The sequence below is a fragment of the Perognathus longimembris genome, chromosome 3 (assembly GCF_023159225.1).
Source record: "Perognathus longimembris pacificus isolate PPM17 chromosome 3, ASM2315922v1, whole genome shotgun sequence".
Classification (NCBI taxonomy): Eukaryota; Metazoa; Chordata; class Mammalia; order Rodentia; family Heteromyidae; genus Perognathus; species Perognathus longimembris.
In genome coordinates this window covers 104,667,954-104,686,014 of record NC_063163.1, presented here as the reverse complement: position 1 = coordinate 104,686,014, position 18,061 = coordinate 104,667,954, and the positions used below count along the sequence as shown (strand labels likewise).

Here is an 18,061-nt window from a genome sequence, read left to right as displayed (position 1 = left end):
ATACATTAATATATACGTACCAAATGTCAGCACATCTGACTTCATAAAACAAATGCTACTGAACGTAAAAGTACAGACTCCAACACAATAATGGATGACCTCAATATTCCAATCTCATCAATAGATAGTTAATCCAGACACCCTCACAATAAAATCAACAAAGAAACTACCGGATAAATAAGGTAACAAACAGTACAAGAAATGTACCGAAGGCCTAACATATGAAACTGTAACCTCTCTGTACATCACTTTGACAATAAATAGAAAAAAAAAAAAAACATAAGCCAAATGGACTTAACAGACATATACAGAAATAAAAAAACACTCAGCAGCCATGGAACTTTCTCCAAAGTGGGCATTTTAGGACACAAAGCAAGTTTTAGGATATTAAGAATTCTAAAATAGGCCAAGCACCAGTGGCCTGTAATCCTAGCTCTTCAGGAGACTGAGATCTGAGGATCACAGTTCAAAGCCAGTCTGGACAGGAAAGTCCATGAGCTTCTTATCTCCAATTAAGCATCACAAAACCTAAAAGTAGAGTTGTAGCTGAAGTGATAAAGTGCTAGCCTTGAGCAAAAAAGCTCAAGTACGGTGCCCAGGCCCTGATTCAAGCTCCAGACAGGTGCAGGCATGTACACACACACACACACACACACACACACACACACACACACACACAACTAAAATACATATATTTATCAGACCACAGCACAATAAAACTAGAAATCAATAGCAAAAGAACTACAAAACATATTCAAACACATGGCACTGAAGAACACACTATTGAATGACCAGTGAGTCACTGAAGAAATTAAGGGAATGTAAAAATATGCAGCATAACTGAAAATGAAAAGAGAAGTTACTAGAACCTTTGGAGTAGAGCAAAGATAATGCTAATAGGAAATTTTCATAGCTGTGAATGATAACATTTAAAAAACAGTTAGCTCAAATAAATAGTTGAATGGTACAAATCAGATTCCTAGAAAAACACACAGCAAACTCAAAATTAGTACAGGAAAGAAATAATAAAAATCATGGCAGAAATTCACAAAATGGCAACTAAAAAAACTACAATCAATAAAAAGTTGGTTCTTTAAAACAATATACAAGCTTGACAAATTCCAAATTAATAAAATTACAGATAAAAAGGAGCTCTCACACAAATAACAATAAAACTCAGATTATCAGAGAATATCTTAAAAACTTATATTCTAATAAACTGAAAATTGAGAGTAAATAGATACATTTCCAGACACATACGACATACCAATATTGCACCAAGAGAATACAAACCATCTGAATGATCGAAAATCAGCAATTAATTTGAAGGCATAATAGATCCCCTAAAAACCACAACAAAAAAGCCCAAGATGAGTTGTACTCAATGATAAATTATATGAGGGCATTAAAGAATGGGAATGCTCCTCAAACTATTCCATAAGACAGAATACTACTAAATTCATTCTAGGAAACCAGTACTGCCTTACTGCCATACAATGAAAGAAAATTGTAGACCAAGATCCCTGATGAACACAGATGCAAAAACTCTCAATAAAAAACACTTGCAAACGAAATTCAATAATACATTAAGAAGAGCATACATCAAAATCAGGTAGGTTTCATTCTAGGGATGCAACAATTATTTGGATACCCACAAATCAATAACTATAATATAACATATAAACAAAAAATCAAGACCAAAAAATTATCATCTTAATGGATGCAAAAAATCCTTTTGACAAAATTCACTATCCTTTCATGACACAATCTCAACACAAAGGAGACTGAGTCAGTAGGGTTACATGTTAGAAGGCAGTATGGAGTTTGGGATTTGCCTGGAAGTGTAATGAGACTATCTTAAAATTAAATAAACAAATGAATGAGTGAGTGAATGAGGTAAAAGTTTGAGTCTGCAAAAGCCTAATTTCTGTGTAATGACAATATATAAAAGCAACATTTAAGTAGAGGAAATAAAAGGAAACATTTCAGGAGGAATCTGGATACCAAAGGAAACTACATGCAGCTTAAATTTAATTTTGTTAAGAACTTGGATTTAGGAGTGAGACATAGTGAATTTTTAAGACAGTGTGTGAACAAACAATGCTGTGTATCTGACTGACTTTAAATGGCCAGTGAAACATTCATTTGGTACTATTGCCAATGTGAAAGTAGGACTTGAAGTAGAGGCTAGATAGGCTTTAATTCATCTCATGCTCTGAGTTCATCCCCACACCATGGGGATATTGGCACCTCTAAGCTGTAAAGAATAAGGACATCATATATACAAAAGGCTTATGTCAGCACTTGGTAACTTACAGTGAATAAAAAAACCTTCAGGGGAAAATGATTAAACATTTTAATTAAGGGTTACAGACATAAATTAATTTAATACTTTGTTAGATTTCCTTTCCTACAGTGCCTATGAAAAATCTTCACAAAGTTAAGATAGCCAGTTTTGATCCTACAAAGTTGAAGAGATTGCATATCCTACCGAATTTATTGAAAATAGTATCCTGTAATAATTTCTCACAAAAAAAGCCCTTCAAACTCACAATATAGTCATTTTGGCTACAAAACTCAACAATAAAAAAGAACTAGTGGGCAGAGGAACAAAGTACCACCTCTTGAGAAAAGGTATCCCATGATGTCCAAACGAAATTTAAATGATGTCTAAATATAATACATAAAGAACTAACCTGTATATACAAGTACTTAGACATGGTGGCAAATCTCAAAATGGAAAGCAAAGGGAGTGATGAAAAGTGTCACTTATAATAAGAGTAGATAGAAATGGGAAGCAAGGTATGATTAAGTTAGCTGATATGGGAAGGGCCAGGAGATTGTTTTTCTTTAAAAGTCTGGCAGTAGTACTGCTCTCTAATGTTATGTTCACAATTTAGTTGATAAAAATACAAACTAATTCTGAGAAAATGTTTACTATTTCATTTGCTTTACAGGCAGGGATTTGATTAGAGTCATGTCAGATACCATTCACACACAGCCCTGTTCATGGGGCCAGTGTTTTAGGAACCCAAACAAATGAGAAATCTGAACTACCATTCACATACTTCATTTATGTATTTCTAAAGTTATTCCTTTCTGTGACTATGCATAATAAGAAATCTAGAATGATTGTCTTGGCTATTGATGGTAATTTCTCCTGAGGAATAAGATTCAGACATACACAAAAACTATCTGAATTATTTTTGCCATGGGTACATATAATTTATTTTTTTTTAAAAAAGCTAAAGTGGTTTCTTTTAAATAAAATGTTCATTCGGGTACTGATGATTCACACTTGTAATCCTTGCTACACAGAGATAAAGATCAGAAGGATTACAGTTCAAGACCAGCCAGAACAAAAAGTTAATGAGACTCCCACCTCAATCAATAAAAAGATGGGACATGGTGGCACATGTCTCTTATCCCACCTCCAGAAAAAGTGAAATTAGGACTGCAGTCCAACCTAGTCAAATAACCAGAGAGCCTATCTGAATAATAATTAATACAAAGCGACCTGGATATCTGGCTAAAGTGGTAGAGTACCTACCTATCAGGCATGAGGTCCTAGTGGTACAGGACCACCAAAACACAATCAAGCAAACAAAACGACAAGCTTAAGTGGTGAACACTTGCCAAGTATGTAGGAGGGCTTACATTCATTGCCAGTACAAAAACAAATAAAACAAAACTTGCACCCCAAGTCACTCAGCTTTAATACACCAAATTTCTACTTTTCCCTAACCCCACACATAGATTTAGCAAGCTTGTCATCCCAACCTCCTAATGAATTTGACATCTAATCTACCTTTCATTCACACAAACACCATATTGGTTTATGTCTACATTATGTATATCCTGAAAACTTACTAACAATTATAGAAGTAAATATGATATAATACTCTCCTCAATATAAAGCATAAAGCAAAGAATAAGTGAGGACAATTTTTTTTCTGTGCTGGAGTCAAACTCGAGAACTTCCTTATGGTACACAGTGCTCTTACTCTGAGTTACATCACCAGCCCCAACTACATTCTTTTGAGTGAGCAAGTGAGTGAGTAAGAGAGTGAAGTGAATGAAAAGCCAAGTTTTCACACTTCCCATCATTGCTAACTTTAACAAACCACTTTGCAGTTATTCAGTCCTCTAAAACTAGCTCTTATCAGGTTACAAGAATCTTGACTTCCCAACTTCACATCAATAAAATAAAATCTGTCAGGTTGGCATTCAAATAACTCCCAACAAATTCCCTCCCCCAGTCCACTCACTGGCATTATATCCCATTAATTCTAGGCCACTTTATATATACAGCTTGTTTGCTTTTTAACTACTTTGTGTCTTTCTTGATGTCCCATGAAATGCCATCCTCCACACTCTAAACTCTCAAAATTATTTTTCCTTTAAAGCTCAATGAAAACTTTATCATCTCCCTTCACACCCCAAGTGATCTGTACTTTCCTCTATCTCACAGTATATGGTACCTTTCTTATGCCACTTATCACAAGAAGGACATGTGTAGTTGTGGAACTACATTCCTCCATACAATCTATGTAGCACTGTTACAGTTTGAACATGCAATGCCTCCCAAAAAGGCTCAGATGTTGGAAGGCTTGGCTCTCAGCTGGTGACACTGAGTGGTGGCTGTGTCATGAGAGTAATAACTTTATCAGTGGGTTAATCCATTCATGAATTCATGATGAACTGAATACCCTACTGGTTAGAAGAAGGTGACCTTCCAAGGCAGTGAGGCTGCCTTAAAAAAAGTATGCCCTATCCCCAAACCTTTCCTACGATTCTCAGATTTCAACCTCCCTGAGGTAAGCAGCTTTGCTCTACTATGCCCTTTGCCATGATATTCAGGCTCACCACAGGCCCAGAAACAATGCAGCCAGACAGCCATGGGCTAAAATCCCAGCAAGCAGAATCAAATAAATCTTTCCTCCTTTAAGCAAATTTATCTTGGGTGTTTTGTCATAGCAATAAAAGACTAACACAACCACCAAATGAATTGTCAGTTCCTGGGACCCACAACTACACTTTTATTTATCTCTCTTAATACAATTCCTGGCACAATACCATAATAAACTGTCCAAGAAATGAGATGTGTGCATCAATACTATTAATAAAATATGAGCCCAGTGGCAGTGGCTCACACCCGTAAGTCTAGCTACTTGGGATGCTGAAATCCAGAGAATCTCAGTTCAAGGCCAGTCCAGGCAGAAAGGTCCTCTATACTCCATTGATAAAAATAACTAGCAAAGAAACATGGCTTAAGAGGTAGAATACCTGCAAACAAACAAGTCAAGCAATGGCAAGGCCCTAAATTCAAACACCAGCCACCACATTATCATCATCATCAACAACAACAACAACATCACAATAACAAAAACAATAATAGCAGCAGCACCCAAGCTTGGGTGCTGTACACATGCCAGGCACTATCCTGAGCACTATACTCCTATTAGGAGTTACATTCTGTATATATCCATCATATGAAATGCCTAGGACCAGAAGTGTTTCAGATTTTATAGTTTTTCAAACGTTGAAATATTTGCATACAATACCTGTAAGACTCAAATCTAAGCATAAAATTCATTATGTTTCATACACACCTTTACACATGCCATAAACATAACTGAGTTTGGTATTTTAGTGTACCAGCATGAGGTCAGGTATACAATTTTCCCCTGGAGCATTATATTGACACTCAAAAAGGTTTTAAGTTTTAGAGCACTTTAGAGATGCTTATTACATATAAAAGAAAATGAAGGCAGAGAGATAATTAACTCAATAATTTAAAATGATTCAACCTATATAAATAATTCTGTAATTAATATATTTGTATGTAGTTACTTCCCTAATTTGAACTGTTTCATTAAATTCCAAAACCTAACATTAACATAGTACAGGTGTTCTTATGATTGTTCATATTTATTTTTATTTCTTTTGAGAAGAATTAACATTTTGCAAAGCCACCAATAATATATCAGATAAATGTAATGGCTCTACCTCACCCTGGTGTGGGACCATTATTCATTTAGTTCAATAAAGCCAAAGTGATACATATAATTCTTGATCATAACTGTACTATCAACAACAGGTTTATGGTCATTGTTTTGAGAGGACATTGCTACTGTTTACAGTGCTCTAAAACTTATGTCTAATTTATTGAAAGTTATCTCATATTTACAGAGATAAAAGGAAATTAAGTATTTAATTTACTTGGATATTCATTAAACCTTTGATAATGCTTCATTCATCCATTTAGTCAACAAAACATTATTTATAGCTCAGCCTGATCAGGTACTACCCAGTCCTTGGGAATAAATCAGTAAAATAGAACCTTTGGCTTCAAGAGGGTAATAGATTTTGAAACACTAGAGTAATCATATGCTTAGAGAAATTGGTCTATGAATTAAAATTTCACTTATGGAGACGCTCTCAGGTCAGTTGTAATGCTGATTCAAACAAAACATGTTACTATTTTCATGTTTACTGGAATACCCAAAGAATGCACAAATTTTAATGAAAGATCAAAGAAGTTCAATTAAATATCAAATCGTGAACTCAAAAACAAAGGTCTTCAGTTTGAAAAGCCAACAGGTGAAACAACAAAAATTATGAAACATAAGTGTTACAGACTTCAGGTTATCAAATCAGAAATCATTAAATTTCTAGGCTCCTTTGAACATATATAGGTTTTTTTCTTAAGTAAGTCCTATTTCCCATAGCAAAAGATAAAATTATGAAAACCAATACCTCAAAATGCAACAGAGCAGACACACATATTAAGTGAATCAAAAAGGTTCTGGAAAAACTTGAAACAAACAAACAGGACAAATACTTAACTGTAAGGAAAGAAACAGATGAAAATCATGCTCACCCTTCTAAGTAGAGCTATTTTATAAACAACAATTCACAGGAGCAATTGAATACTGAGATTAAACCTTTAGACTGATCCATTTTTAGCAATTTCTAATTCAATGCTCTAGCTCTGTAAGCATTCCAAGCTTTTCAAGGAATTCAATCATACCACTGAGATGGAACTTGAAGAGGTGCCTATCCTTCTGTCTGTTTGCCTCCTCTCAAACTCCTCTCTACTATGAATGCTGCTACTAAAATGTGTCTTCTAAAAGCACATATATAGGAACATCTGGATTTGGGAGTGGCTGACTTGTCTTCAGCTCAAAGACAGCTTCTTCCAGAACAAATGCCGCCCTCTTCTCACAGCTCTTTCAACACTTTATGGAAGCTCCAGGGCTAAAGTTTTATTCCACATTCCCCTGCAGACCAAGCAGGTCTTGATCAAAATAAGCAACAAAATGTTTGTCTTCATCACTTCTCAAGAGTGAGTAGAATAAATGTTTGTCATTCCACATAAGTAAGCCTTGGTTAACTACTAAGGGTATTTGTACAACAAAATGTAAAGGTAAGGGGGCATAGCTCAAGCAGTAGAGCACTTGCAGATCTGGCAAGCAAGGGCTGAGTTCAAAGCCCAATACTACCCACCTGTAATTAAAAATTGTAAATGTGGGCCGAGCATGGCAGCACATTCAAGAGGCTGAAGCAGGAGGATGGCCAGTAAGTACTAAACCAGCCTAAGCTACAGGGCAAATACAAGGCCAGCCCATGAAACATGGTGGACCCTGTCTCAAAAGAAAAGCCATGAAAATAATGTGCAGCGCCTCCAGTCCTAGTTATCTTTAAGGCAACCTGCCAAGCAGTCTTAAGATTTTTTAACTGATTAATTAAGTTTATTCACAGGTTTATCTTCTCAATCATTCATACTTCCTGTCTCATTACTTCAAAGTAACTTATGAGGCTTTTTTAAGGATATTAAAGAGACGGCACAAACAGCACACATACATCAAAAGAGGAGAGCACAACTATTCTGACAACACTTCCTCCAGAATAAAAATGTAATACTTTGCTTATCTGCTTTCAAAAGAAATTTATCTAAAAAAAATCAGTTTCCTTCATGTTCCAACTTGACAGTAAAAGAGGAAAAAGTTCCATTTATAAAATGCAAAATACATTTAAAATTTTTTTCTTCCATCCTTTGAAGGGAATTTTAAATACACTAAAACAGCAAAATTTATAAGCACAAGCTTTGTATTTTAGTAAAATTTTTTTCTAAGAAACTAATTCACTTGTAAAAGTAAAACAGAGGCAAAGTTATAGGTATAAACTACAACTAAGTACAGGTTTCACAATGGAACTAAATTAATGCAGATTTTCCTTTTTATTCATTCTGAATCTCTTCAATTTAAATAAACTCTAAGTTAATGTTTAAAAACAAACAAACAGACAACGGAAAGCTGGATTCCTGTGGTTCACACCTGTAATCCTAACTACTACTCAGGAGGCAAAGATCTGGAGGATGGAAGTTCAAAGCCAGACTGGGCAAAAAGTCCAAGAATCTGCATCTTCAATTAACCAACAAAAAGCCAGTCTAGAGATATGGCTCAAGTAAGTACAGTGCTACAGTGCCAGGGGTGACCAAGCAAGCTGAGTGTGAGGCTCTGAGTTTAAGTCCCAATACAGACAAAAAAAAAACAAAAAACAAAATGTCCTTCCTCAAAATGGCTTACATGCAGTCAAACTGTAGAATCAATTAAAAAGAAACCTTGAAAGCTTATTTGATACAGTCTACCTAGTCAACTATTCTCTTCCAGAATCTGTATAAACTTAGGACTTTACAAAGTACACCTCATAGCATTTTATACCAAAAATGAGTTCCTTGGGATGAAATCCAAAGAATATTTTTATTTTATGTCTTGGATTCATTTTAATTACATTATGTGAATATTTTTAGTTTACTTCTATTCAAAATCTAATTAAACATCATTTTATTTTCAACCATCTAACAATTGTACAAAATATTTTTATAAGCTCTCTGCACCTAAATTACCTCTAGCTCCCTCAGCTTACATACATACAGGTGTTTGTGTATGTAAATAGTTGGTAGATAAGAGAGGTAAATAGGTAAGTGTACATACATGTATGCATATATGTACATATATATGTATATATGGATATCTATATACATATTCATGTGCTTGCTTGTGTGTGGGAGTAGGAAGGTGAATGTATAAACACATATAGCTTAAATACTCAGAAGAAGGGGAAGGGAGAGGGAAAAGGATAGAGGGCAAATAATTTTGAGATACACTGTAACTATACATGAAAACAGCATAAAGAACCTCAAGAACTGTTATCAACAGGAAGCTGTGGCAAGAGAAAAGAGATACAGGCTCTGTTGAGCAGTTAGTTACTAATGAGAAGGGTTTAAGCTAATAAGGGTGAAAAGGGGTAAATATAGTCAAAATAGGTGTTGTTGGAAAGTATGAAAATAAAACAAAACCTACTGAAATTCTATTAGGAAGGAAGAGGATTATGGGAAAGTGACAGAGGAAAGGCGGTTGATGGGAATACATTGTATACATGTATGGAGATGTTGCAATGAAAACTCCCTTAATTATATATACTAATAAATGAAAAGTGTCACTGTATATATGAAGGCCCATGTTAAAATTGAACTTTTTTATATAATTGATAATTTTTAAAAGGTATTATTACTTAATTTCTTACATACTTTGAAAAATCTAGATGCATTTCCCAAGTCTTTTTTCCCAACCCCTACAAATGCTACCAATAACTGAGACTGCAGTTAACAACTACTCCATGGCTTTCCATAGTGTACCTATGATTAATCACAACCTTGAATACTCAGCTTTACTGTATATGCCTGGAGTGCACTAGATATTGTACAAAGTCAGTATAGTGTATAAAACACCCACGATGTCAGTCCTCCTCTCTGACATGTCATCAAGGAAACCAACAAAACACAATACTACTGATATTAGCTCTTATAATACGTTACATAGTTCAAGAATGCCAATAATACACTGAAATAAAGTTATTAGATTTCCAAAAGATAGAAGGATACATTCAAAAGAAAAACACTTGTAATTCCTTATAAACAGCAAAGAATTTCCTCGCAAGTTATCATGAGTTAATAAGCAACCACAGAGGAGCCTTGACAAACCCATCGTAAATAAAGTGATTTTGTCAAAACATGCCCATACTGTCCCTAGTACTGAACATCATAGCCTAAGCTCACCTACCTTAAACATGCTCAGAACATTTACTGTAGCCTACCAGCCTAACACGAGCCAACTCTCTAAGTGTGTTGGATTATCATGTGTACACACAGATGGGAATATTTCTAGACAGGATGGCATGTAAAACACAAAATGCAGTATTCAACACGCTGGCAACACAGCACGTGGCAGAGCATCATCCACTGTTTCCTCTCCAACATGGCTGGTTGGGAGCTGTGAGACTCAATGTAGTACAGCAAGGCAAGAGGGCATCCTACTGCCAATCAACCTGCTTGAGAAATACCCAAATTCAAAGGACAGTTTCTCTCCAACCGTGCATAGTATTTGAACCATCCAAAAGTCAAAATACTTAAAGGCAGAGTCCAAAACTCTTCAGGCAAGGACTTATCCATCTGTGGCAAATTAAATGTAGAAAGACACTAATGGAACAACAACAACCAAAAAAAAAAACACACAAAACAAAACACTTGATCAGACAAAAATATGAGGGGGATCTAGCTCTACTGATGGTTTAGGACTTGGGGGGAAAATTCATACTACATGAAGAAAACCATGTACCAGAGTAGAAAAGAACTCAATCCCAAAGGATTTCCCAGAAGTGTGAAAGGAAGTTTAAGCCAGTATTAAAGTTTTCTATCACTGGTTGATCTTTAAGAGAGCTGCTGATGCTGAGTAACAACTGTAGACTCTCAAGCTGAGACACTTAGAGCTGACGCACACTCACACAGGAAAGTGGTTTCCCAAAGTAGACTCCTTCTCTACCACATGAAAATCTACCCCAAACCATTCTGAGTATCTGTATTTTTGAAAGGTTACAATTAAAAAAAGACAAAAAAAAAGACTAAGAGAACCAGAAGTAAAATCCAACTTGCTCATTCAAAAAATATGACTAAATAAGGAAATACATGAATAAGGAAAATATTTACCCACAAAACATATCAGCCCCTTAAAAGAAAGTTGTTCCTTTTTATGAAAACACATAGAGGCAGCAATAAAGTCCAAGACTGCCAGGAGCAGATCCCTGCTGTGTCACGTAACTGGCTGTTTGATATCAAGTAATGTTCTGGTTTAGCCTGTGACACATACCTCCTCTGTAAACTGGGGAATTCTGAATTTTCTATTACTTCCACTAAATGTGTGCAAGAAGAATGCAATCATTCTATCATCAGGTAGAATTTTATGTTGTTGCTACTTTACACCACTAGAACAATCTCTGAAATTTACAAAGACATCTCATTTTACAGGATGAATGCCTGCTGTAGACTTGCAAACCTAAATACTCATTTTTTAATGATGAGACGCATGGTAAAGACAGCACTTATCTACACAACAGCCTGGAAAAATTAAGGAGGTGGTAGGACCTCTGAGGAATTTTCTTTTTCGTTTCTGTTTTATTTTAATAGAAACACTGTTATTGGAGATTAACAACTACTTGAGCCCTCATTCCCATCATTCTTAGCACAAGCCATGTGCATTGTTTTCCCTAACCCAAATTCTCATTTTACACTGTAGCAGACTCATTTCCAACCATCCACTTTTTTATTACATCTGTCTGTTAACATTTTCATTTTTGATACTTTTGAAAAGTTTTAACTATTATGGCATTAAAGACAAAAGGCAATTAACTAGATTGCACATGTCATATCTTTATTTAATCTTCAAAAACACCTTGTAAGAAAAGTAAAGCAATCTCTCCAGACTCACACAAGCAAGTAAACATTAGAACCAGGATCTGAATCAAAGCAATCTTGATACTAGACTATGCAATTACCTGTGACTTTGGCTGTTTTGTTGGTTTTTTTAAAAAAGAAATCTTAAGAGTAGTCCAGTCAGTGGTAGAACAAGTACTTAGCATGCATAAGGCAGGAGTTCAACTACTACTACCAGAAAAAAAAAAATCTTACTTTTTCTGGTTACAAAAAAGTCTTGTTCACTGCTAACAGTCTGGAAAATATAGGAAAAGTTCCAAAAATAATTAAAGCTATTTGAACTCAGACTCAGACAGAATCAGTGCTTATATCTTAATGTTTTTCTTTTCAAGACAGAATCTTAAGTTTCAGGGAGTGTTTTTACCATTTATTTTTTTACCATTTTGAACATCCTTTTCTTTTTCCCTTTCTTCTTTTTCTGTCTTCTTATTTTTAAGACAGGGCCTCCCTAAGTTACCAAGGCTGGCCTTAAATGTATGATCCACCTTAACCTTCCAATTTGCTGGAGCTACAGATACATTACGATTGTATCTGGCAAGCCCTGTCTTCATATTACCACTGAACTACAACCCTGGTTCTATTCTTTTATAAAAATACTGTTCAGGTATTTTAAGTCAGATTCAAAGTGCACCTATCCTTTCTCCAAATCCAGTCATTTCTACTAATAGAGTGACTAAATAGACTTTTTACACTTGTATACACCTACATATAAACTCAAGTAAGCTCATGTGGGCCTGTTTCTTTGTATGGTTTATTTTGCAGTACTAGGGATTAAACTCTGGGCCTTGTGCTTGCTATACAAGTGTTCTACCACTTGAGACAAGTCAGTCCTTTTGTTTTTGCTTTTATATAGGGTTTCAAAATTTTCCCAAGGCCAGCTTCAGACCACTATTCTCTTACCTGAGCTGCAAGGGATTGTGTGCAAACCAACATGCCCTGATTGCTTTTGAGTTAGGGTTTTGCTTAGTTCACCTAGGAGGGCCTCAAACTACAATGGCTACTCCCTACCTATGAGAAGCTGGGATTACAGCAGGATCATAAATGTGCACAACCAGACTGGGCTACTATGTTTGGTTTCATATATAATTTTTCTGCACACACATGTTGTCTATGTACGTTAGTGAATATGCACGAGTCACAAAGTATGCCTGTGTATGCATGTAACCTAAAATATCTAAGTGCAAATATTGTTCTTATTTTACATTCAACGTGCCTTCATGATCACTGCCAGTCTGGATATGCAATTTTAACTTATTTTGTACGTTTTTTAGGGTTTGGAGTTTGTTCTGTTTGTGGCACTAGGAACTAAATCTAGGGCCTGATGCAGGCATAAATGTTTTACCACTGAGTTACATATTCAGCCTCATGACTTACATTTGTAATTACTACCAGTTGCTCAGAGTTCACCTTCTTGTAGAATTCTTCATACTTATTCTAGTTTGATATCTTCAAGATTTTCCTTTGTTGACCACAAAGTATGGTCCTAAAACTGTAATTACTAGTTTAAAAGTAACATTTAATGACTTGCTACTTTGCCCTACAAAATATGTCCTTCAAAAATGTATACCATTTCAGCAAGCAGTGTATATAATATCACATTATTTTTGCCTTATAATTACAGATTTATTCAAATACTATCTGTATAAAAGTTGTGCTAGATGCTAAAACTCAACCAACCTTGAATTTTCATTCCCTAATTAATTTAAATCAGCCAGTTGTGATTTTTTATATACTGATTAGAAAATTCTGGAAGAGGAGAAAGCAAACTGATCCAATCTTGGTCAGGCAGATTAAGTAACTAGGAAGATGGTGATAAGATAACAAAGTCAGACAAGATGTGCTTAGTTTCTGTCTACTGTGGCTCCTCATTCTTAGAAATCTGTCCAGTAAATATGATGTGTTCAAATAAGAACCTTGACTCTAGAAATACAACTTCTGTTAAATAAGTCATTTTCCCACCAAATTACATTCAATATCATAGCACAGTTTCACTAAGAATGTGAGCCTCTGAGTGGAGAGAGAGAAAGAAAGAGAGAGAAGGAAAGACAGACAAACAGATGGACAGATGAACTAATGAAAAACAGTAAGCTGATGAGTGCCATTGGCTCATACCTATAATTCTAGCTCCTCAGGAGGGCAGAGATTGGGAGAATTGTGGCTGAAGGCCAACTCAAGCAAAAGGTTTCAAGATGCTATAGGTTTTAATCAACAGCTGTGGGTTGACACACCTATCAACCCTGCTAAGAAGGAGCCTGAGATTGAGAGGATCATAGTTCTAGAACAGACCAAGCAAAAACACAAACAAAAAACATTTGCAATATCTCATTCTCAGCAGAAAAGGTAGGGTAGTGGGGCACACCTCTCATCCCAGCAACAGTGAGAAAACATAAATAGGGAGGAGCATGGTCCAGGCCAGCCAAGACAAAGAGAGAGACTGTTTCAAAGATACAATGGTAAAAAAAAAAAAAAAGACAAAAAGGGTGAGCCAACTGGTAGAATCCCTTCCTGTCAAGTTCAAACCCCAGTATCACCCCCAAAATATTTTTTAATAACTAGACTACATAAAAACCTAAAAACATAGACATAAAAATACAGAAAATGACATCTAATTTGCTTATTTGAAAATTTAAATACAACTTATATGTTAAATAATATATTTATAGAAATTTTCCTAATGATCATACTGAATGAACATATCCATTGACTCATGATCATATGAATGTGCTTGTCACCAAAATATTATTACACAGAAAAGATGTTGAAGATTGAAAATAAAAAAAGTGGAGCCAGCCAGGTGCCAGTGGCTAATGCCTGTAATCCTAGCTACTCAGGAAGCTGAGATTTTAGGATTGTGGTTCAAAGCCAGCCTGGGCAAGAAATCCTACAAGACTCTTATCTCCAATAAACTACTCAAAAAAGCCAGAAGTGGTGCTGCGCTGAAGTGGTATAGCACTTGCCTTGAGCAAAAGAAGCTCAAGGACAGCATGTAGGCCAAGTTCAAGGCCCATGACTGGGAGGGGAGGGGGAAGAGGGGAAGAAGTGGTATGACAACAGATGAGCAAGTATGATTATGTGGTTATATGATTATACTGCTAATACCACACAAAAGGAAATGTACAGTTTAGAACAAATTCTAAACTAATTTTACAAATAGACACTAATGTATCTATCTCGTTTTAGTTTTACTTTGTTCTACAATCATGCATAATTCTTGCGTGTGTATAACTTGTACAGTGGGCTTTGCTGTGATATTTCTACACATAAACACAATGTATTTTGAACATATTCATTTCCTCTATTACTCTTTCTTATCCCCCACTTACTTCTTTGTTGCTTGGATACTAGGGTCTGAAGTCAGAGTTATGCACTAGGCAGGTGCTACACCACTTTAGGCACAGCTCTACCTACTCTTTGTTCTGGTTATTTGTGAGACTGGGTCTTGTTCTTTTCCCTGACCAGCCTGGACCACAATTCTTCTATGTAAAATTCCTGGCATAGCTAGAATGACAAGCACAAGCCACCGCAACTAGCTTTTTCTGTTGAAATGTAGTCATGAAAACTTTTTGCCCAGGTTGGCTTTTAATCTCAGTCTCTGAAGTGTAGTGGTACATGCCTATAGTCCTAGTTACCTGACAGACTTAGGCAAGAGGGTCACTTGAACCCAGGAGTTCAGAGTCAGCCTGGGCAACATACTGAAATGAAGAGAGAAAGAGTGGGAACGGGGAAAACAGATAGGAGGGACCAAGTAAGGAAAGGAAATAAACAGGGAGGAAGAAAGGGGACATAAATTAGCTATTTTTTTTTTAGCTATTTCTATTACTAAACAAACACTACACAGTTAAGCAAATACTACAGGGAAACAATTATAAAGAAGCTATCAGACATAAAAGGTAGCAATAGTAATCCAAATTCAACGATATAAGAGGAATTAGGTTCAAAGGTATCTTGGCATATAATTATGATAATTTTCAGACTACACCTATGCTTCATAAAATAATATGACTACTTTTGCCAACTATAAGGTAAGCATTAAGCCTAAACGAAAGCACAGTCTAGCTGAGAGGCTGTCTCCTTGCTGTAAACCCCTCTCCTCAAGCAAGTTGCACTCTTTCTCACAAACTCCCAACTTACCCATGAAATATCAACTAGAGATATGCACCTCAGTAACATTATTCTGTCCTCAAAATGAAGGAAGCCAATATAGTTATGGATACCTGTAGTCACATCTAACTACTAAGAAGGCTCACACAAGAGGACCACCTGGGAACATCCCAGATGTTGAAGAAGAACATAGCAAAGCCCCAATCTCCTAAACAAAATTCAGAGGCATTAGAATGAATAGGAATAGGACTGAGGGATCACTAGGAGAGAATTACAGTAACAGGAAGAGAGACTATCAGAACTCGGGTAGTAGCAGTGGAGATAGAGGAAAGCTGACAGTGATTTTTAAAAGGTATTAAAGTATATCTATACAAAGAAAATAAGCCAATAAACAGAGCTCCCCTATGACCCAGCAATCCCTCTTCTGCATATAAGAATCACAAACAACACCATACTAAAGCTACCAACACAACCATGTTCACTGCAGTATTATTTACCATAGCTAAAATATGGAACCAACTCAGATGCCCCTCAGTAGATGAATGGATCGAGAAAATGTATATTGTATACATAATGGAATTCTATACTGCTATCAGAAAGAATGACATTGCTCCATTTGTAAGGAAATGGAAAGACTTTGAAAAAAAATCATACTAAGTGATGTGAGCCAGGCCCAAATAAACACAGACTCTATGGTTTCCCTCATTGGTAATAATTAGTATATATCTAGGACAGCCCTAGCAGAGGATCACAATAGCTTAATGACTTTGTATATATGATTGTATAAGATAATGCTAAACAAAATGAACTACAAGATATGGAAACAAATGGTTTTTCATTGTTGTTATTTTTAATGTACTATGTAAGATTATTTCCTTTTTCTTGCATTTTTCTTCCCTATGGTTCAGCCCCTGTTGTCATTGTATTTGATATTGGTAAAGCGGGTATTATATATACATTTATCTGAATTAGGGAAGGTAAGGGGAACATCAAAAGGTGAGACAAAGGACAATGGGTGAACCAATAAAATAGCATTGCACAACTTGGGGGGTGGGGTGGGGAGGAGGGAAGGTGGAAGAAAACTGAGGGAGGAGGTAACAAGGTTCACAAGAAATGTACTCACTACCTATGTATGTAACTGTAACCCCTCTGTACATCACCTTGGCAAGAAAATTAAACTAAAAATAAAAGAAAATGTAAGTAAACCAAAATGGAGAAGTGATTGTCAGATAAAAATTCCTATTCCCACTCCATTAATTACTTTGCATAGATGTTGGTTTTTTTTTTTTTGTTTTGCTCTAGCTCCTGTTTATGTTCTTGTGGTGCTGGAGCTCAAAGCCAGGGCCTTGTGTGTGCTAGGCAAGCATTCTACATTGGCCAGCCCCTCTTGGATTGCTTCTTAAATGGGATCATAAGAGATATTTAAAATAGCTCAATCACATCTAGCAACAAAGTCACAGATTATATTGCTAAATTTGGCTGTAATGTATGAATCTGTAACTAACTGCACATATTCTCACTTTGTAGAGAGTGGTGAGTAAGACACATGACATTTCATGCATGTTCATTTGAAAACTTCAGTTCTTGTTTCCACAGCACTCATAAACAGAGCCATAATACCTTCAGACAAAATGTGCTTTGCAGGGAGAATACAAAAGGCAAAATGTAGTTAGGTTATACACTATTAACAATATTTAATGTTGAGGAAAAATAGCCAGTGCATGCAAAAATATGATGAAGTTTATATTTAAATAAAGTAGAAAGCCTGAATCTTCATAGAGCAATCAGAAATTATTTATGGTATAGCACACCCCTTCCCCGAATTTTGTCTTCCACAATTTCAGTCCTAAAATATTAAAAGGGAAATTCCAGTAACAATTCAAAAGTTGAGGGGGGGGCGGTTTCTCTTTAAGTGCTACAGTTTAAACTCAGGGCCTGTGCTTATTAGACGGGAAATCTAACATTGAAGCCTTGCCTCCAGCCCTGCCTTTTTACTAGTTATTTCTGGAGATGGAGTCTCATGAACCTTATGTTCAGGCTGGTCTCGGCCATAGCCAGGATTATAGGCATGAGTAATCAGCACCTGAAATGTCCTAAATGTTACATTTCATGGTGCTCTTATTGTAA

General features: G+C 35.9%; 2 long non-coding RNA genes across 2 annotated transcripts; both read right to left on the bottom strand.

Moving 5' to 3' along the window:
- Positions 1–1,906: 1,906 nt before the first annotated feature.
- On the bottom strand, positions 1,907–16,425 carry LOC125349478. The gene is made up of 3 exons (XR_007210517.1): positions 15,917–16,425; positions 2,693–2,696; positions 1,907–1,920 (listed from the first exon to the last, which is right to left on the bottom strand). It is a non-coding gene; the product is annotated as an uncharacterized LOC125349478 (long non-coding RNA).
- Positions 14,805–15,427, bottom strand: LOC125349481. Its single transcript, XR_007210520.1, has 3 exons — positions 15,394–15,427; positions 14,886–15,277; positions 14,805–14,843 (listed from the first exon to the last, which is right to left on the bottom strand). It is a non-coding gene; the product is annotated as an uncharacterized LOC125349481 (long non-coding RNA).
- Positions 16,426–18,061: the final 1,636 nt, after the last annotated feature.